General features: G+C 40.4%; 1 protein-coding gene and 1 long non-coding RNA gene across 6 annotated transcripts in view; both read right to left on the reverse strand.

Moving 5' to 3' along the window:
* SORCS1 (sortilin related VPS10 domain containing receptor 1) overlaps window positions 1–19,234 on the reverse strand; it is a 583,838-nt gene that overhangs the window by 325,909 nt on the left and 238,695 nt on the right. The gene's annotated exons all lie outside the window — the stretch shown is intronic.
* Window positions 5,953–7,069, reverse strand: LOC116553908. The gene is made up of 2 exons (XR_004269961.1): window positions 6,462–7,069; window positions 5,953–6,430 (listed from the first exon to the last, which is right to left on the reverse strand). It is a non-coding gene; the product is annotated as an uncharacterized LOC116553908 (long non-coding RNA).

Below are 19,234 nucleotides of genomic sequence, written 5' to 3' on the forward strand. Positions count from 1 at the left end.
AGACTTATATTGACCGATATGAAAATGATGAGTATACACAATAAGAGAATAAAGGATACAGTTCAAATATGTTGTCATTAAACTCGCTATTTGTGTCAATACATACAGAAAAATAGAAGTATATATACCTAAATATTAAGTTTTTATCTTAAGGTGCTAAGATGACAGTGGATTTTATACGATTTCCATTTTTTAAGATTGAAATTTTAAAAAGTAAATATTACTCTGATAATCAGCAAATTAACAAATATGTTCTTATTTTGGTAACAAAAATGATTATCCATGAGTAAGGTTAAAAAATATGTCACATATACAGAAACTCTATTCATAATGAAATTACAGTCCTATTTCCAAATTTCTTGGGAGAATTTTGTTAATAGCCACAGACCATTATCATTTCTCTGACGTCTTAAAAGTATCCATCGTCACTCAGCATATGGCGCCTTAAGTTCTTACTGACCATTTTTCTGGGTAGAAATCTTTCTGCACAGGTCAGGACTATATGTCATTATTTATATGCATACATTTACATGTCACTATATATATTTGAATCCCTGGCCTCTAAACAGCAGCTGATGTAGTGTCACAATCAAGCATTTTCATTTTTTTTCCCTAATGTCGTTGGGTAACCGTTCCACAGGTTATGAGCCGCAGGCATATGCCAGGAACCCTGTCCTAACTTCCTAACTGGTATATGTCTTAAATATGGTTTAGGAGTTTTTACCATTGAGCTGTACGAAGTGGTTTCATGAGCACACAGTTATATAGATGTCAGACTTGAAGCTGATGTAATTGCCTATCAACACTGATAGCTTCCAGGAGCACTCCACTGGATCCTCTTTTATTCTAATGATCATTTATGTCCCTTCTCTGGGCTGGAATGAAATACTTCTGTCCCTTCTCTGCTTGGGTGAATGTGACCCCTGCAAGACCCAAGCTAGATGCATCTTCAGTGAGATTTGTTATCCATTCTGTCCATTCTTCCCCAAGGGCCCAGTAGCCCTTACACACAGCATGTCCTGAGCAATGGAGGAAGCCTGCCACAGAATGGCACTCTGAGGCAGTGAAAACTACCCTAGGTGAGCAGGCTGCACAGCTCTGCTTTTCCCAGTCAGCCTTTGAGCAGCTCATTTGTGACTTCAAGAACAACTCCAACCTACATCTATGGAAGCCATTAAAGTCGGCCCTAGGCATCCTTCAGCCCCTACCACTCAATTTCTGTTTCTTTAGCCATCTTTAAACTGTCCATTTACTCCATTTTTTACCTTCATGGTTCTTATATCCTCCCTGTCTTCTCTGCTTCTTCAGATGCTTTGGAAGAAATGTTTGTTTTCCAAGGTCAGCTCTTTCTTGAGATGCACACCTCAGCTAACCACAAAACAGCCAATAGGCAGGCAGTTCCTTGCCCTCCCCACCTTCTTCCTTCACTGGGTGCAGTATCCTAGGCTCTTTAATGTTTGGGAGAGAGGTTCTGACACAGGCTTTTGAAAATCCACAGAACACATGGTCTTTGAGGACTGCATTCAATTTTATGCTGTCTGCCTGGCTGCCTTGCTTGCCCTCAATTGCTCTCATGCTGAGGACCCTTGCTGATTTCACTGGGGTGAAAAGAATGCATTTCCTTTTGTCACAAGTCACCATCTTTTCCTTGCAAAGTAGCTATAGGTATAGAATGGAAGGAGAATACAAATGACATCAAGAGAGAAGGAGAGAGAAAATATGCTCAGGAATAGAAATTGAGAGATAGAAACGCAAACTCACACCCAGATGGTTATAGAGAGAGGGATTCTTTGCCCCCAGACCATGCATCAGTCCAGCTCTGAAATTCACATGCTCATTTTTCTACTTCACCTCTACAAAACAGCATATGGGCATGCCTTTACTAGTTACTATGAATTACTGTCTAAGTGGGGGGTGGTGGTGTGTGCTTATCTACCGACTTGGCAGCTTAAAATCCCTTTATCCCACCCACTTCCCTTCCAAGAGTTTTGTGCATTCTGAGAAAGATTAATTTTCAAAATTATTTTTGGCTCCAACCTGGTTTCTCCATTTCTCTTACAAATCACCTTCAGTGGACCTCCACTGGTCCATGAAATTCATTCTCTTTCCTTAATATCTATGCACATACGTGTGTGTGTGCGCACACACACACACACACACACATACATATATACACACACTGACCAAATGACACCTATCCCCGCCAATATGATTGCATGTGTTGCTATGCATGCAGTTGTGATGTAGGGGGAATGGTTAAGTCTCCAGAGCTTATCACAGTTGGGAGGAATCCATGTTGTATATCATGGCAAGAAAAATGACTTTAAAAGCTGTCTGGCAATTTTCACTCACTCCTACCTACATAATGGAACTTTTTAAATAGCCATACCTCTTTGTTTTAGAAAGGCAAAATAACTTATCTAAATAGATAATGCAAAGCAAGTCCATTCTCTGCGGACTCTACTTCTATATTAATATCTGATTTTGCTCTCCTCGGCATATGCAACAAGTTTTAAATATAGTTGAGGTGGAAGATAATTGGGCTCTGGATACAAGAAGCCTGATTTCCTACTGATGTGAAATTTGGGGTAATCTACTTAACAATTCTCTGCCTCTGTCTACTTACTATACACAGACACACACGTACACGTGTATGTATGTGTATATATATATATATATATATATATATATATATAGAGAGAGAGAGAGAGAGAGAGAGAGAGAGAGTTCTACATTTTATATAGCTATTGACAGTATGGGATTATGGGGTTGCATGAAGCTTAAATGAGAGGAAAAGGTGCTCATCGGCACCTGGCACAGTTAATCCCCTTAAATGTTTGCCTCAGACAGGAGGTCATGCTAGAGGTCTCATCCAATCAGTCACTGAAGAAATGTAATAGTATACAGATAGATTATTACCATTGATATCAGTTAATACAACCATCTCTCACAGAAGGTAAAAACAGCTCTAGTAATTTGTCAGTTGTTTTCCAATAGCACAGTTTTCCTCCACTGAACATATCAAATTATTATCTACTGAAGAATGATACACATATAATGATGAAGTGACCAGAGCAGTACTGCCCCGCCGCGGTCATTTAGAGTGCTACCAGCAGGATTCTACCTGATCCTGGACCATGGCATGTGCTGTTGGTCACTTTTTATTTTTTTATTTAAATCAACAATCTTTCTGAGCTTTGTTCTAAGATAATAACCATGACATCATAGGTCTAATGAGCTGTTGATCATTGTTTAATGTGTATAAGATAAGTAGCAATAATACATTTTACATCTGTCTATGCACATATCAACTCTGGTAACTTCCTGGATTTGGAAGCAGACTCCTAAGACTTGAATTACTATCCCATCTAGGTCTTATGTATTTTTGATGCTTGTTCTTGGATAAATCATTTAGACTCTCTAAGCTCCAGGTGCTTCATTTGGTCCAGTTCACAGATCCCTTGTAAAGATTAAGGAAGAAAATACATGTCAAAGTATTTTGTAAACTAAAAGGCACTGGGCAAGTACATGGTGTTAATTTTCAGTAAATGTCCAAGAGCTCTTTCTTGAAGCTGATGACACCAGATTAGCTTTCAATAACAGAAAAGCTGACTTTTCAAAGAGAAGTGAATGTCCTTCATTCACAAGCCCCCTGGTTGACATGTCTCACTCAGGATTTGTAGCAGAGTGTGCCCCCACCTGGTGACACGCTGGGATTCCCTTCTGTAGTAGCAGTGGGGTCACTGCTGGTACAGATACCACCACCCTTGTGTCCACTGAGGAGAACAAAACCTGTAAATGTCCGTTTCTTCTCCTCCTGAATTTTGTTTCTTTCAGTCACTTATCCTCAGCCCGATCCTATTTATAGATTAGCTGCATGCATCAGTATAAAAAAGCCAGGATCCTCAAGTCAGTTTTGGGCAGTGTAGTCCCCACAGATGATGCCACTGACCCAACTAAATACTGTCAGCACCTGCAGTCACAGCATTGGCACTTGGCATTTCTCAGCTGGTACAAGAACTCCTGTCGCTTTGCATAGTACTTATACCAGTGGTTCTCAATCCTGGTTGTACAGTAGATTCACATGAGGAGATATTTTTCTTAATGCCAATAGCTGGGACCCTTCCTAAACCAATTTATTAATTAGGATCTCTTGGTGGAAGTGGGGGACTCAGGCATAAGTTTATATTAAAAGCTCCTCAGAAGTAAAGGCTTCTTGGGAACTGCTGCTTTAGGTTAACTGGCCAGACAGTAAGGCTGCACCTACTGAGCATGGAGAAAAGTAAAAATGAAATCCAATTATTGTGCTTAGTTTGGCCAAATCCCGTAAGTCAGAATAACCGAACAAGAAACAAAACAAAAGGAAGCAAAACACAATAGTGCCAATTCCTGACAGTCCACCTGTACCTCTTTCTCTTATGATATGATCCTTTTATTTCTTACATGGGAAGATCTTGTTAAAGGGTGAATTTCTGATTCTCACTCCCAAGGTAAAGGTAGCAGAATCTCTGTTGGCCAGGGAATTTGCATTTCAACAGGTACCCCAGAGCAATCTAAGCCCACAAAAGTTTCAGACCACTGTTTTCTAAGTGATTGCATCAAGGACCCCTGTATAATCCTTCTGGGGTTTTCTGCCCTGGTTGTACAACAAGAAGAAATGTAAAATATAGATTGCTGGTTCTACCCCGTGCATCCTGGTATGGTACCTGCATTGCTGAATTTTTTAAAAGATTCATATAAAGTTCTGATTAAAAGATTGTGAGCCTGTGTGATAATGGCAATGTCCCTGGACTGTAAAGAGAAAAAAAATAAAATAAAAAAAGCAAGGCTTACAGTGCTAAAGAATCTTTTCTTTGACCAGGTGTCATTTCCAAAACAAACTCCTCCATGTCAATTCTCTTCAGAGTGAGAAAAAGAAAGTCTCTTTCCTGTCCATTTTCCTTTTACACACATAAGGGAACACAAATTTAGAAAGTATTTAAAGCAGTGGGCACTTCGAATGTTCATTATTCAATGCCGGAACCAACGGCTCCCCAGGCATTATTAAACACATTGATGAACACTGTGACTGGATTTAGAGAGAAGAAAGATGCTGCTGGAACTGCAATACACCGGTTCCTCATTTAAATGTCTTGTAAATAAAGACCCAGGAACTGACTTCATGGATTTTCATGTGGAGGCGATAGTATTTACATCTCAAAAGCCTACTCGACAGCTTTCTCAGTTATGCTGGCTATTGGGGATTCCTGAATGAGCACAGGATGAAATACAACTTAATTCTATCTATTAAGGAAAGAGGGGTTTCATAGCTGGGTGCTGTGTACGGTGAGGCTATTATGGCATGAACAAATGCAAACTCAAGCCAATTACTGCTTTAAATGTCTGGTGTGCTTTTCAGTAGGATTTTAATGCGTGCAAGATGGAGTACTAGCTCTTGTCTCAGCTCATAAAGTAACATGGAAGGATTACTTTTTCTGTAAATGTTGCAGGCAGGGTGAAACCCCCAGAGCAGGCCACTCAAATCCCACTCAGCAGGTGGCCACTGGAATGGGACATCTGAGGGACAGAAGCCTAAGAAATGTCCTTCAGTTGCCACTTTCTTTTAGGAAGCAAAAGGGAAAAATAAGAGCCCAGCTGCCACTCACAGAGAAAAGAAAACACAAGTTGAGTCCCTTCTGTGCTTGTAAGTACTCCCCAAACCCAACCAACCAATACACACATCCAGCCAGTGGGAAGATGGCTGTGAAGTTCCCGCCTCTCCCAAGTCTGTGATTGACTTCAAAACACTGTCATCAATCATCCTAATAAGCACTTAAAAAGTAAATCAAAGGCTATTAAAACACTTTTGACATTGAGCTTGCTTCCTCAAGCAAACCATAAATGCCCAGAATTTACAACATTTGCTGAAGGGAGGGAGGAGGATGCTGGGTTTTAAAAACAAATTTATTGGCTTGTTTCTTATGCTGTTTTTTTTTTCTCCTTTCTCCCCTTGGGACAGTGATAAACTAAAACTGCTGGATGCTGTTACAGACTGCTAAATTCGTAGTTAAGGTTCATATCATTATCCAAGCTATTCTGGATTTCATGAGGGTGATTTATAACTATGTGCTAGCAAAAAGCCACAAAACACTGTGTCTTTTAACTAAAGGGGCCTGGGGCTATCTGACCAACATCTACACACAAAGTGCCAGACAGTAAAATAATACTGCATGTCACTCCACTCACATTCAAAATACTGGACAGAACCAAGTAAGACTGTAAAATAAAGATCAAAGGCAGCCATGCTCTGTCATCAATGTGCATGGTGACTTTAGATAAGTCATTTATCCTCTCTGGACCTCAATTTCAATTGAAAAAGGCAAGGATTGATCTAGATAACTTTTAAAGTCCTATTCCAAGTGACAGTTCTATTATCAAATTATCCAATTAGCTCATTAGCCAGCACAACACTGATCAGCTACCTCAGGTCTTACATGAGTGACTAGTGTGAGACCTTAATTCTCATCTCTGCAAATTATGGCAGGTGGAAGTGGTGACCCCTCATGCTGGCAAATCTGATTTCTAACCACTCACTTTCTTTCTCCCTTCAACACATGCTCAACATTGATCTTGGATTTATACTCCTGTTGGCTCCTTGCTCAGTTTCCAATCAGTGGTGCTTTCAAGTAGGATGTACCCATTTCAAGCATGTGAAGTAAGAGGAGACTCTGACTGGGGCAAGCTAGCATCCACTAACAGAGGGATGAGTGTCAACTTTTCATTAAGCGGGAGCACAGTGGTTGCTTATCTTCAGCTCACTTCCAGGCCTGCATTTGATAACTATACATACGTGTCTCAAAGTGATCTCAAAATCAACTTTTCTAAACCTGAACTTGTGATATTTCCCCCCAAAATGGGTCCTGTTCTAGAGTTTCATCTCTCAGTGAATGGTACCACTATCTATCCTGCAAGGCATGCTATGCACCCAGGCTTCATCTTTGATATCTCTATCCCTTTAACTGGTTCATCCCCAAGCCCTATAATTTACTCCCTGAAAATTTCTTAAATAGAAACAAACCAATGCATTTTTTTTTTTAAGACAAAGTCTCTCTCTGTCACCCAGGCTGGAGTACAGTGGTGCGAGTTTGGCTCACTGCAACCTCCACCTCCCTGGTTCAAGCAATTCTCCTGCCTCAGCCTCCCAAGTAGCTGGGATTACAAGTGTGTACTACTACGCCCAGCTAATTTAAACCAATGCATTTCTACCAATACTGCCTTAGCTTATGCATTATCCCTCCCCTCTTTTTATATTTTCCTACATGATTTGGCAGCATTTCCTTTCTAGTCTTTCAAATGCATATTTGCCCACTTCTCCCTCTCCTCATCCTACTCCACTGCCATCCTGCCCATCTGCCACCTCCTCCTCCTCCCTACCTGTACGGTCTCATTCCACACTCTACTCTCCCAGGCCCACTCTACTCTAGTCACGCTGGAGTCGTTTCCATTCCTCTTTCTTGCCATGCTTCTTGGATCCACATGGCGATTTCCCAGGGAACTTGATATGCATACATATTTGGGGAACACAGGAGACTCACACTGGAAAAAAGCCAAAAATTGAGAGTGCATGGCTGATTTAAGTGAGGAAGAGAGGCTTCATTACAGATGTCTGACTTCCGGTAATTTATTGCCATCTTCCAGTTTGTTACACTCCCAAGAGTTTTGGGACACTTGGAGCAAGTGAAAGTCACAAAGTTGAAGAGTGAGCCATAACCTATTTTGAAGGCACCTGGCTCCAAATCCTCCTCCAAGAGGAGCAATGGAAACTTCTAGGAGGAAGCCAATTGATAAGCACGTGGAAGGAAAAGATTGCTTGCAACGAAATGTATCCTAAAAACCTTGACGCCTCTAATGAGACTTCTTTCCAATCCTACTTCACCTGGTCAATTTCTACACACCTCTGGCTCATCACTTTGCTGAAAAAATCTTTCCTGTCACTCCTGCCTAGGTAGAGTCTTCTAGTCATAGGCTCTCATAAAGATAAAGATCTGCTCATCCCAGTACTTAACCCTGTGAATACTTTATTCAATTATTTTATTTTAGTGCACTCCCTTTCACTAGAATATAAACATTCTGACAGCTGAAATCATTTCTGATTTTGCTCAGTAACAGGTTCCTAAGGTATAGTACATCATAGGCACTCAAACTATTTAATGAATGAATGAAGTAGAAAGTTGATAGATGGCAATACATTTTTTTCCATTATACTATTGGCCATTCCAGGTCCAATGTTTAGTTTCTAATTGTGTATATGTGTGTGTGTGCATATACATATATATATATACACACACACACATATGTATATACACACACAAGTATATGTAACATAATTAAATATTATGTACCTATAATACATGCAGAATTATGTACATATATAATTATATATAATTATGTATTATATGTAGTTATGTACATATAATTATATAATTACATAATTATATATGTAACTATATATAATCATATAATTATGTAATTATAACTACATATATGTAATTATATATTATACAATTATAATTGTGTGCATGTATACACATAACTACATATAATTGTGTGTGTGTGTGTGTGTGTGTATATATATATATATATATATATATATATACACACACACAGACACTTACACCCATATACACAATTAGCAATGAGAAACTGGACCTAGAAAAACTATATAATAAATTATATAAATATGTATTTTTTTCCCCACAAGAAATCTCTTTCACATCAAGTTGCTTATATCAGCTTAAGAAGAGTATTTACTTTCCAATTTTTCTGTTTTCCTGTCATGTTTCACCTGGTCAGCTGATTCTCAGCTGAAGTATGATTACCTCGGAGAGGTGTCCCAGACCATCCAATCTAACAAAACTCCTTCTGTTCATCTCTCTCAGGGCAGCTCTCATCTTCCATTCCAAACATGATTACCCCAATCTACAGTGAATTTTGTTTGTGTTTCTCTTTTTAACATTTGTGTGTCTTGATAAGCTCTAAGCTTCTTGAGGACAGGCACTACATCTATTTACTATAATTGTAATTAATACCCAGACCTTGCAGAGTTCCTGGTACATACTTGGTGCTCAGTAAGTACTGTTGACTGAAAAATTACTTCAGCTAAATGCCCTATAGTTTTGGTATCCTCTGCATCCAGCCTTTGTATCTCTTGAGGAAAGTAATGATATTTTTTTACTTGTATTGTATCCCCCATGGTACTAAATCCACAGTTAGATTAGGCTGGGGATTCTTAACCCTGGAGGACAGATGATGCTTTCTCTGAGACAGAGTCTCACTCTCTGTCACCAGTTTGGAGTGCAGTGGCATGATCTTGACTCACTGCAACTTCCGCCTTCCGGTTCAAGTGATTCTCCTGCCTCAGCCTCCTGAGTGGCTAGAATTACAGGCATGCATCACCACACACAGCCAATCTTTGCATTTTTAGTAGAGATGGGGTTTCACCATGTTGGTTGGCCAGGATAGTCTCGATCTCCTGACCTTGTGTTCCACCTGCCTCAGCCTCCCAAAGTGCTGGGATTACAGGTGTGAGCCACCGTGCCTGGCCAGCTGATTCTTTTTCCTGCACTGCTGTCCGTGTACTACAGCATGTTTAGCAACATCCCTGGCCTCTAGATGCCAGTAGCATCTCCCACGCCCTGTGTGACAACCAAAAATGTTTCCAGTCGTCGCCAAATATCTGCTGTGGGCAAAATCCGCCCCCTGATACCCTGCTGAGAAGCAGTGGATTAAGTGCTTAATTCAATCAATGCTGATTAACAGATTGCAAGGTGCCCTGGCAATCTCTACGTTTTAAAGAGTCCCTCAGACTCTGAAGGAATTGTTCCACTACAGCCAAGGTATAGAACAAATATCTAAAAATATGTGACAGCTCCTACGAGTGGTGTGCACTTCAAGTGCCTGAAACTGATGCCAATTTGGCCAGGAGCCTATGCTAACTTCTTCCTTAGTAATTGCTTTCTCCATAGCTGCAGCTCATTTTCAACACCCTTGGAACAGTACATAAATTTTTATCTTATTTACTATTCCCTGAACTCGCCAATTAAGTTTTCATCATTGTAACTTAAAAAAAAAATCTCTCAGCCAGGCAAGGTGGCTAATGCCTGTAATCCCAGCACTCTGGAGGGCCGAGGCGGGTGAATCATGAGGTCAAGAGATCGAGACCATCCTTGCCAACATGACAAAACCCCATCTGTACTAAAAGTACAAAAACTAGCTGGATGTGGTGGCATATGCCTGTAGTCCCAGCTACTCAGGAGGCTGAGGCAAGAGAAACACTTGACCTGGGAGGCAGAGGTTGCAGTGAGCCAAGATCATAACACTGCACTCCAGCCTGGCAGCAGAGCAAAACTCTGTCTTAAAAAAGATTAAAAAACCTCCTGTCCCGGACATCCTCCTGAGGGTAAGAATATGCACCTGTTTTATTGCAGTGCCTTCTGACAGACAGCAGCTGAGAATCCAAGTAAAGATGCTTCTTAATAGTGAACATCCTGGTTGAACTTTGCCATTTGCTATATACTCTCACATACAATGTCTCACACAAACAGTACGTGTGTGTACAGGAGAGAGGGGAGAGGAGGAGAGGAGGAGACCAGGACAGGGGGAGGACAGCAGAGAAGAGGGAGAGAGGGGGAGGAGGGGAGAGAGGGGAAGGGAGAGTATTCAGTGGTCAAGGTAGTGAAAAACAAGCAATTATCTCCCCACCAGAAGTGTCAATATCCGTGCTCAGATGAATAGAATAGACAAAGATAAAAAAGTTTCATAATTTTACTGAGAAATGAAATAACTACTGGATAACTACTGGGAGCTTTCTTCTTTCTTTCTGTTTGTTTTTTTCTGGAGACAGAGTCTAGCTGTCACCCAGGCTGGAGTGCAGTGATGCGATCTCAACTTGCTGCAACCTCCACCTCCCAGGTTCAAGCCATTCTCCTGCCTCAGCCTCCCGAGTAGCTGGGACCACAAGCATGCACCACCACATCCAAGTAATTTTTTTTTTTTAATAGATGGAGTTGGTCACAATGCCCAGGCTGGTCTGGAACTCCTGGTCTCAAGTGATCCACCCACCACGGCCACCTATAGTGATGGAATTATTGGCATGAACCATCACGCCTGGCCTTCATATTGTACATTTTAATGACTTCTACAGTACTGACTACTTAAACACTTCTATGTAAAGAGGCGATGGTATGATAGCTATGCCCTTCTCACTGAAGAAAGGTAAAATATTTGCTAAACCTCACACAGTATAAGTGTGAGGTACTTCAACCAGGTCTTCTGATTTTAAATCATATGGGGTTTCCCCCTTTTGATTCGTGTCTCTTAAATGGAAAACATTGAATACTCCTACTGATTTCCCATCTCCTATCCTGCAAGTTGTCATCTTTTTCAGTCTCGCGCTCTGGAATGTGGTCTGCCTGGGAACAGGATATTTACTGGGACCCCTGTCCAGGAACATGTAAGGATCCCTAAAGAGATACACATTGATTCATTATCGGACACCTTGGTTTAAATGCCGTGGCTGGATTCTGATAGCTGCATGTGTGATCCACAATACTGCAGATGATGAAGTGAATAAAAAATGCAAATTCCCTGAGCTACCTGGTTCGGAGGATGCCTAATGGTACTACATAGTAAATGTCATGAAGCTACTCAAAAGCAGGATACGTTTTTAGTTCTCACTTCTAGCAAAAAGAAAATACATAAATAAAGTCACGCTTTCTTCTATAGATTGGGAGCAGCAGAATATGACTGGAGTGACCATGTCTGCCCTGGTTTGCTCAGGACAATCCTAATTTATTCCCATTGTTTCAATAACGCCCGCTCTTAAAAGTGTTCTAGATTGATGGAGATAAATGATACAGTCATGCTAAACATGGCTGGAGTTTCACAATGTACCTGATTGGTTTAACGTATTATCAAGTTTCAGGTTTAGCCACTTTTAAAATGGGTATGCTTCCTCCTCATTGATGATGTTAGAAAGCTGTATCATCACCTCCCAAAAAAGCAGCTTTGGACAGCCACCACTGTTACCCTCTAGTCACCACTTTATGCCAGAACAATGACCCCAGCAAAGAGAAAAGCAGAGAGTGAGCATGAGCTGCAGGGTGCCACCGTGCACCCACTGAGACTCAAGGCCAGCATCCACATTCAAACCTATGTCTGCAACCACAGTGGTGAGCAAACATGACTAGGGACTTAAAGCATGGTCTGTCTTTAGGTTTTATTTGTCAGTAGCAACCTCCCTTGCTCCCGTATATAATCTCTGGCAGGCCCCTGGGCTTTCTATTTATTCTTTTGTCATAGATAGTCCCAGAATCACTTTAAATCACATACACTGTCTTAATTCTGTAAATAAAATGTCTGGCTAAAGATAGTAATCAAAATCCTGTATACCACTATATTAAATCCACCCTTTTCCCTCCCAGCTCCTCATCCTCTCACACACCCTGTCCCTGAATTCCTCCACCCTTTTCAGGCTGACACCTGGACTGTGGAAAGGGTGTGTGGTCATATGCTCTTTAAGGAATCTAATGGAGTTTCTTTTTTGTGTGTGTGAGACAGAGTTTCACTCCTGTCACCTGAATGGCATGATCTTGGCTGATGGCAACTTCTGCCTCGCTGGTTCAAGCAATTCTCCTGCCTCAGCCTCCTGAGTAGTTGAGATTACAGGCATGTGCCACCATGTCTGGCTAATTCTGTAATTTTAGTGGAGACAGGGTTTCACCATGTTGGTCAGGCTGGTCTCAAACTCCCAACCTCAGGTGGTCCATCTGCCTTGGCCTCCCAAAGTGCTGGGATTACAGGCATGAGCCACTGTGCCCTGCCACTAATGGAGTTTCTTGACTAAACTTGCTGCATTGCACTAGGAAATCAGGAGAGAAAAGCAGGTAGAAAGTGAGGGCTGTTCTTATGTGGCTGGGTGGTTTCCAGTACTCTGGGCCTAGCAGATGGTGAAAGTGACTCTTTCTCTTGGTGTGCTCTTTAGACTCTCTTGCTGGATCTCTGCCTGTGGTCTTGTGACCTGGATGGATGCATCTTCAGTTCAAGTGGCGCATGGAAACACCCTTCCCCAACTGCTTGTCACCTGGCAGCACAAATCCAGTCCTTTTCACTGTGAGGCCTGCTTGTCCCTCCAGGCAAGTCTGATGAACGGCACCTAAGAGGACCCCAGCAACACTCTCCATTGCATGCTTCTGGGACAACACTCCCATTTTTTACGGCTTCAAGGCATCACAGCAAGAACATCTCTGGCTCGTCTTACAGGTGGTCAGCTCTTGATTCTCCCTCTTCATTTCCCAGGCAGGCATCAGATCTCAGTCTACAAACCACTTTATCTTAGTCACATGTTATGTTCCAGTTTTTATAGCCCCAAATTTGGAGAGAGACAGGTGATGCTCTCTTGAAGCCCATACATTCACGTGGCTCAAACTGAAGGGAAGACTCCTCCTACCCCTACGCACTGGGGACAGAACATAGCCCAGAACTCTGATGACTCTTTCCCAAGTTCTCTTCACTTGGCTCCTTACACATAAGACCTACAGAATGCCTCTGCTTCCCTGGTCCTTACTAGGCTCCGATGATGCAACAGGAATCAAATTCGTGAAATAGGGAAAATGGAGTTTAGAGCATAACTTTGTCTGATATACCAGACTTACAATATTCTCTCACCTTCTCCTCTCCTAATCATTTCAATATTCTTTATCTGATTCCTGGATTTGATTGAAAAGCACAAATATTAAATAGGTTCCAAGAATTATTTGCCTAATAAATCAGTGCAAGGGCCATAGGGAGTGGGGAGGAGGGAGAAAGTCTATCTCACACACGCCTTGGAACCAAGACATCTATTGCATCAGTACCCCTGTAGAAACAATAAGGAACCAGTAGAAACTGTAACTTAAACTATAAACCCTCTGTGGGTATTAATGCTAAGGGTCCACTGCCCCAAAAGGCAAAAACAGGTAAGCAAGCCGACATCTATCCTCCACCCATTAGAAATTCACTCTGAACAATGCTTATTTCTTTTCCATGTTGCCCGAGTTTCCAGAAAAGCTCTCTCTAGGGTCTGACCTCATGTAATTCACGTACCTTATTCCCATAGGGGAAATCTAAGAAATTGCTTTCCAGTGTGCTGCATCTTATACTGAGTTGAGAAATCCCCTCTGATCTGCTGAACTTTTGAAGTCCCAGAAGTAGAAAAACATTAAGAAATATAAGAAAGGTCAAAAATCTGAAAATGCCACTTGTAAATGGACAGTCTTATTGAGTAGACAGGTCTCCTCAGGTGGGGAACAGAGCTTACATTAGTGCTTAGGAAGGAATGAAAGGAATAAGTTTCTTTCAGCACTTTAATTTTGAGCAGAGGACAAAGTTATGAATTTCAGAGGCCGGTTCCAGGTGACATGTGCTAAACATACAACTACCATGGAGCACTAATATAGAACCTCAACAAAGGAAGAAATTACAGGGTTGCTTTGCTAGGATGTGGGAGATAAGAGCAGTTGATTTCTCAGCATGAAGACTACAGCAGACTCTGTCATCTGGCTAGATCTTCTGTCATCCCCTCAAGGGCTTCCAACAATAAACAAAGAACACAAATAGACAATAAATGCCTCTTGATAATGAAGTCAAAACCTTGATACCATCAAAAAATGAAACTATTCAAAGGCTTTTCTTTTTTAAGTAGCCTTTTTTTAAGGGTAGCTTTAGGTTCACAGCAAATTTAAGTCAAAGTACAGAGAGCTCCCACATAACTCCTATCCCCCTTCCCTTGTACACACACAGCCTCCCCTACTGTCACATCTACCCCAGAGTGGTATTTTTGTTGCAACTGATGAACCAACACTGACATATTATTATCGCACATCCAGAGTTTACATTAGGGTTCATCCTCGATTTATACATTCTACAAATCTGGACTAATGTATAATAACAATGTGTCCACCATGTTAGTATCATATAGAATAGTTTCACTACCCTGGAAGTCCTCTGTGTTCAACCTATTCATCCCTCCCCTCCTGCAACCCATGACAACCGTGGACTTTCTTATTGTTTCCAAAGTTTTGTCTTTTCCAGAATGTCATATATTTGGAGTCATGGATAATACAGCGCTTTCATATTGGTTTTTCTTGCTTGGTGATATGCATTTAATTTTCCTCTATGTCATTTTGTGGCTTAATAGCTTATTTCTTTTTAGCTGAATAATATTCCATTGTATGGATGTACCAAAGTTTGTTTATCCATTCGCTCACTAAAGGACATCTTAGTTGCTTTGAAGTTTTGAATGAATGTTGTATGAATATGTAAGTTTTCATCAATTCAGTTGGGTAAAGGCAGCTTGATTGCTAGATCTTACGGTAGATTATGTTTAGTTTTATAAGAAATGGCAACACTGTTTCCAAACTGGCTGTTACCACTCTACTTTTCACTAGTAATGAGAATGAGAATTGCTGTTGTGCCACATCCTCACCCAGCATTTGGTGGTGTCAGTGTTTTGGATTTTAGTCATCCTAATAAGTGTTAGTGGCATATCATTGTTTTAATTCGCAATTCTCTTACATGTGTGTTGAACATCTTTCCCCATGATTATTTGTCATCTGCTTATCTTCTTTGACCACTTATCTGTTCAGATCCTCTCCCCATTTTTTGTTTGCTTGCATGTTTTTTTGTGTTTGATTTTTCAGAGAGCTTTTTTTTATTATTGAGTTTTAATAATGCTTGTACAGTGTGGATAAAAGTTCTCTTTCAGATATGTCTTTTACAAATATTGTCTCCCAGTCTGCAGACTGTCTTCTCATTCTCTTGACAAATGATTTTTAAACAATAATCCATTTTTTAATTAAAAACAATTTGCTTTAGTGAAAAATGCATGATGATGATGAGTGTCTGAGGAAATACTCGATGACTGAAAGGAACATTTTATTAGATAAATACCAAATATGGTTAAAAAAAGAGTATAGCAAAATTTTGACAATTTTTAATGTTACAAAAATTTCAGTTATCTGTGTACGTATGTATGTATGTATGTATCTAATTTAGGGAGGCAAAAGAGGAAACCGAAAAGGAAGTTTAAGAACAAGAGGATGGGTAGTAGGGAAGGACCTTGTCAAAAATAATTGTCCACCATCCTCTCTCTGTTTTTATAGATGTTGGTGTTGCTACTAGTGAACCCTGAGAAACAATCGGAATCCCAAGTCTTTTTTCTTTTATTCTTTACATTTAACTTCACAGATTTGTTTTGTTTTTATTTTAAGGCAACCTGATTGCAGCATGAATTAATGCTTTTTATTTTGACAAGAATGGACAAGCAAGATGTATTCCTTATGTAACTTTCTTAAGTGTCTCGGGTCTATATATTTTCATTGTTTTCAACAAACTTCAGATGTTCTCATCTACGCAAAATGACAATTCTTTTCCTCACTCACAAGATACAGTTAAAGAAACACATACTTCCTAAACTATAGCTACTTCAAAAATTATTTTTAAAATTATACTTTTATACACTGTATCATATATATCTTATGTAGTTAAAAATCATTTTGTAAAGATTGAATATTTGCAAATTAAAATATCAAAGCTCTGGCAGTATTTGGAGAAAAGGAAGACACACCATTCTGCATAAGTGACTGTCCTCTCTTTTTTTTGTACAGCACTTTTGTACAGGCCCTTTCTCCTATCCTGTCTGCCTCTGCCAGGGGCCAGAGCAGCCTCAGATTTTCCTCCAGGGCCCACTGTGGGCCAGCACTCTAGCTGCCTTCTCTGCATGATTACTGCTGCACAAGGTACGGCATTCGTTCTATCATTTTGGATTCCTGGATGGGACCCACACTTAACTGGCTGTCCCTGCAGCAGAAACTTACCCAAATTACACTGGCTCCCTGCTTAGCATGAAATTAGCTTGAAACACAGAGGCTACGGAGCAGCCCCTCCTGATGGCCTCAAGCTTGCTTACTGAAAAGGAACCTCTTCATACCCCAAGACAAAGTCAGACTGGGTCTCTCTAATCCTAGCAGCAATATCTTTCCTCACGGTTCCCCCCACTTAACAATCGCTTTTGATAAGTGAGAATGTTTCAGCTCAAACAACAAGCTTTTTTTTTTTATATCTAGATAACCAAAAATTTTTTCATGCAGCATTTGTATATAATTGTTTCAGGTCTATTTCTGTGTTTTTATGATGAAATTGTACCTTCCCAGCAAAACAGCACAATAGAAAACAATCACCCTGTATATTTGAAGGTAACACTGAAGCCCCTATGGGAGGGTCCATTCTATGGAGAGGTCAGGCCAATGATTGTGGTAGATTTGGAAAGGAGCTGCAATTACAGGTTTATTGGGTTTATAACATCGGGAAGAACCCACACCAAGACAGTGGATCACTCATCAAGGCTAGTTTACTTTCTGCAGAAAGGGTGCAACTCTCCGGCAATCTTGCCATGAGAGTGCACCAGAACAAAGGAGACAGGGATATTTATAACTTTCATAACCTGATGCAATCGCCCTACGGCTGTGTCCAGTTTCCACTGGCTGGAACAGGACCTCACATTCTATGCATGACCCGATTGGCTAAAAACTTGAAATTTTCCTGAATAGATAAGGAGAAAATAAAACAAGCAAGAAGACAAGGAAGAAGAGGAAACTAGCCAAGAGAAGGTCAGGAGGGTTTCCAAATAAGGAATGGCATGCACCAGGGTTTGGAGCTTGTCCACTTCTGTTCAGACATGCCGGCGCGAGTGAAGGTACCTGATTTAAGACGTAACTGATTTAGAGAATATATGTACATGGGTATATGTTTCTGCTAACAGCGGATGATGGCCATAGAGCAAGAGATTGTAACTCCTTATAATGTAGTCTAAGATATAAACTTTGAAGAAGAACTTTCTCATCGCTCACATGGGCTCTCTAAAATAGTGGTGTTCCTGGGTATATAAGTATATATAAGTATATAAAGTATATAAAATAATGTTTTATATACTTTACCAGAAATGTGATATTTAAACAATTCTAAAATAAGACACTTTGAAACAAAAAAGAGACTTAAAAAGATAATAATTTCCTAGTTGGTAAATCGTAAGACTCATACTAGATAGTACAACACAGGAATAGACCAAGATACGGCAGGTGCATTCCATCGCAGCTAAAGCACAGAGTTATTTGTATCTTACAGATATGTTTATCACAGCATTCTTTATAGTACTGAAAGAACAGAAACAACCTAAATGACAAGCAGGGGATTAATATTTTTAAGATAAAAATAAAGTAAATCCATATGAGCCATTGTGCAGCCATTAAGAATATGTGCTTTTTAGGTAATTGTGTGCCTTGAATAAAAGGACGAGAGTCAAAAAGAACTGAGTCTTATTAGTAGCTTGCTTCCTAACCAGCTATTGAATACTGAACTCACGGCTTTATCTTCCTGAGCCTCAACTGTCTCATCTAAAAAGTGGGGACTTAAAAAAGTAACTACCTGAATGGGCTGTTGTGAGAATTAAATGAGATGATACCCTTGAAGTGCTTAGCCAACGATAAAGTTACCTTTTATTGAGCATTTACTATTATTAGGTTGAGGCAAGGAAAATTGCCTTTTTTTTTTTTTTTTAAGATGGAGTCTCTCTGTCACCAGACTGGAGTGCAGTGGTGCGATCTCGGCTCACTGCAACCTTAGACTCTCTGGTTGAAGTGATTCTCCTGCCTCAGCCTCTGGAATAGCTGAGATGACAGGCACGCACCACCATGCCCAGATAATTTTTTGTATTTTTAGTAGAGATGGGGTTTCACCATGTTGGCCAGGATGGTCTTGATCCCCCGACCTCGTGATTCACCCACCTCGGCCTCCCAAAGTGCTGGGATTACAAGCCTGAGCCACCGCACCCAGGAAAAATTGCCATTTTTATAGTTCAAATATAGTCAACATTTGAAAATCTCATATAGTTAAAACTAATATATTAAGAAAGAAGACAGCATACAAACTAGAGTATAAAGTCTCAACTATGAGAACAGACACAGATATAGCAGGTGTTAACTCTGAAGTAAAATAATTAATGGATTTTAGTAGCATTAATGTATTTTAATCTATTTGAGTAGCTTTGAGGTGATACTAGATCAAGGGCCTCAAACCATAGCCATTCTTTCTCCAAATTTCTAAGGAATACACACACACACACACACACACACACACACACACACACACACACACACACACA

The sequence above is a fragment of the Sapajus apella genome, unplaced genomic scaffold (genome assembly GCF_009761245.1).
Source record: "Sapajus apella isolate SASKATOON/1434 unplaced genomic scaffold, GSC_monkey_1.0 scaffold13, whole genome shotgun sequence".
NCBI lineage: Eukaryota > Metazoa > Chordata > Mammalia > Primates > Cebidae > Sapajus > Sapajus apella.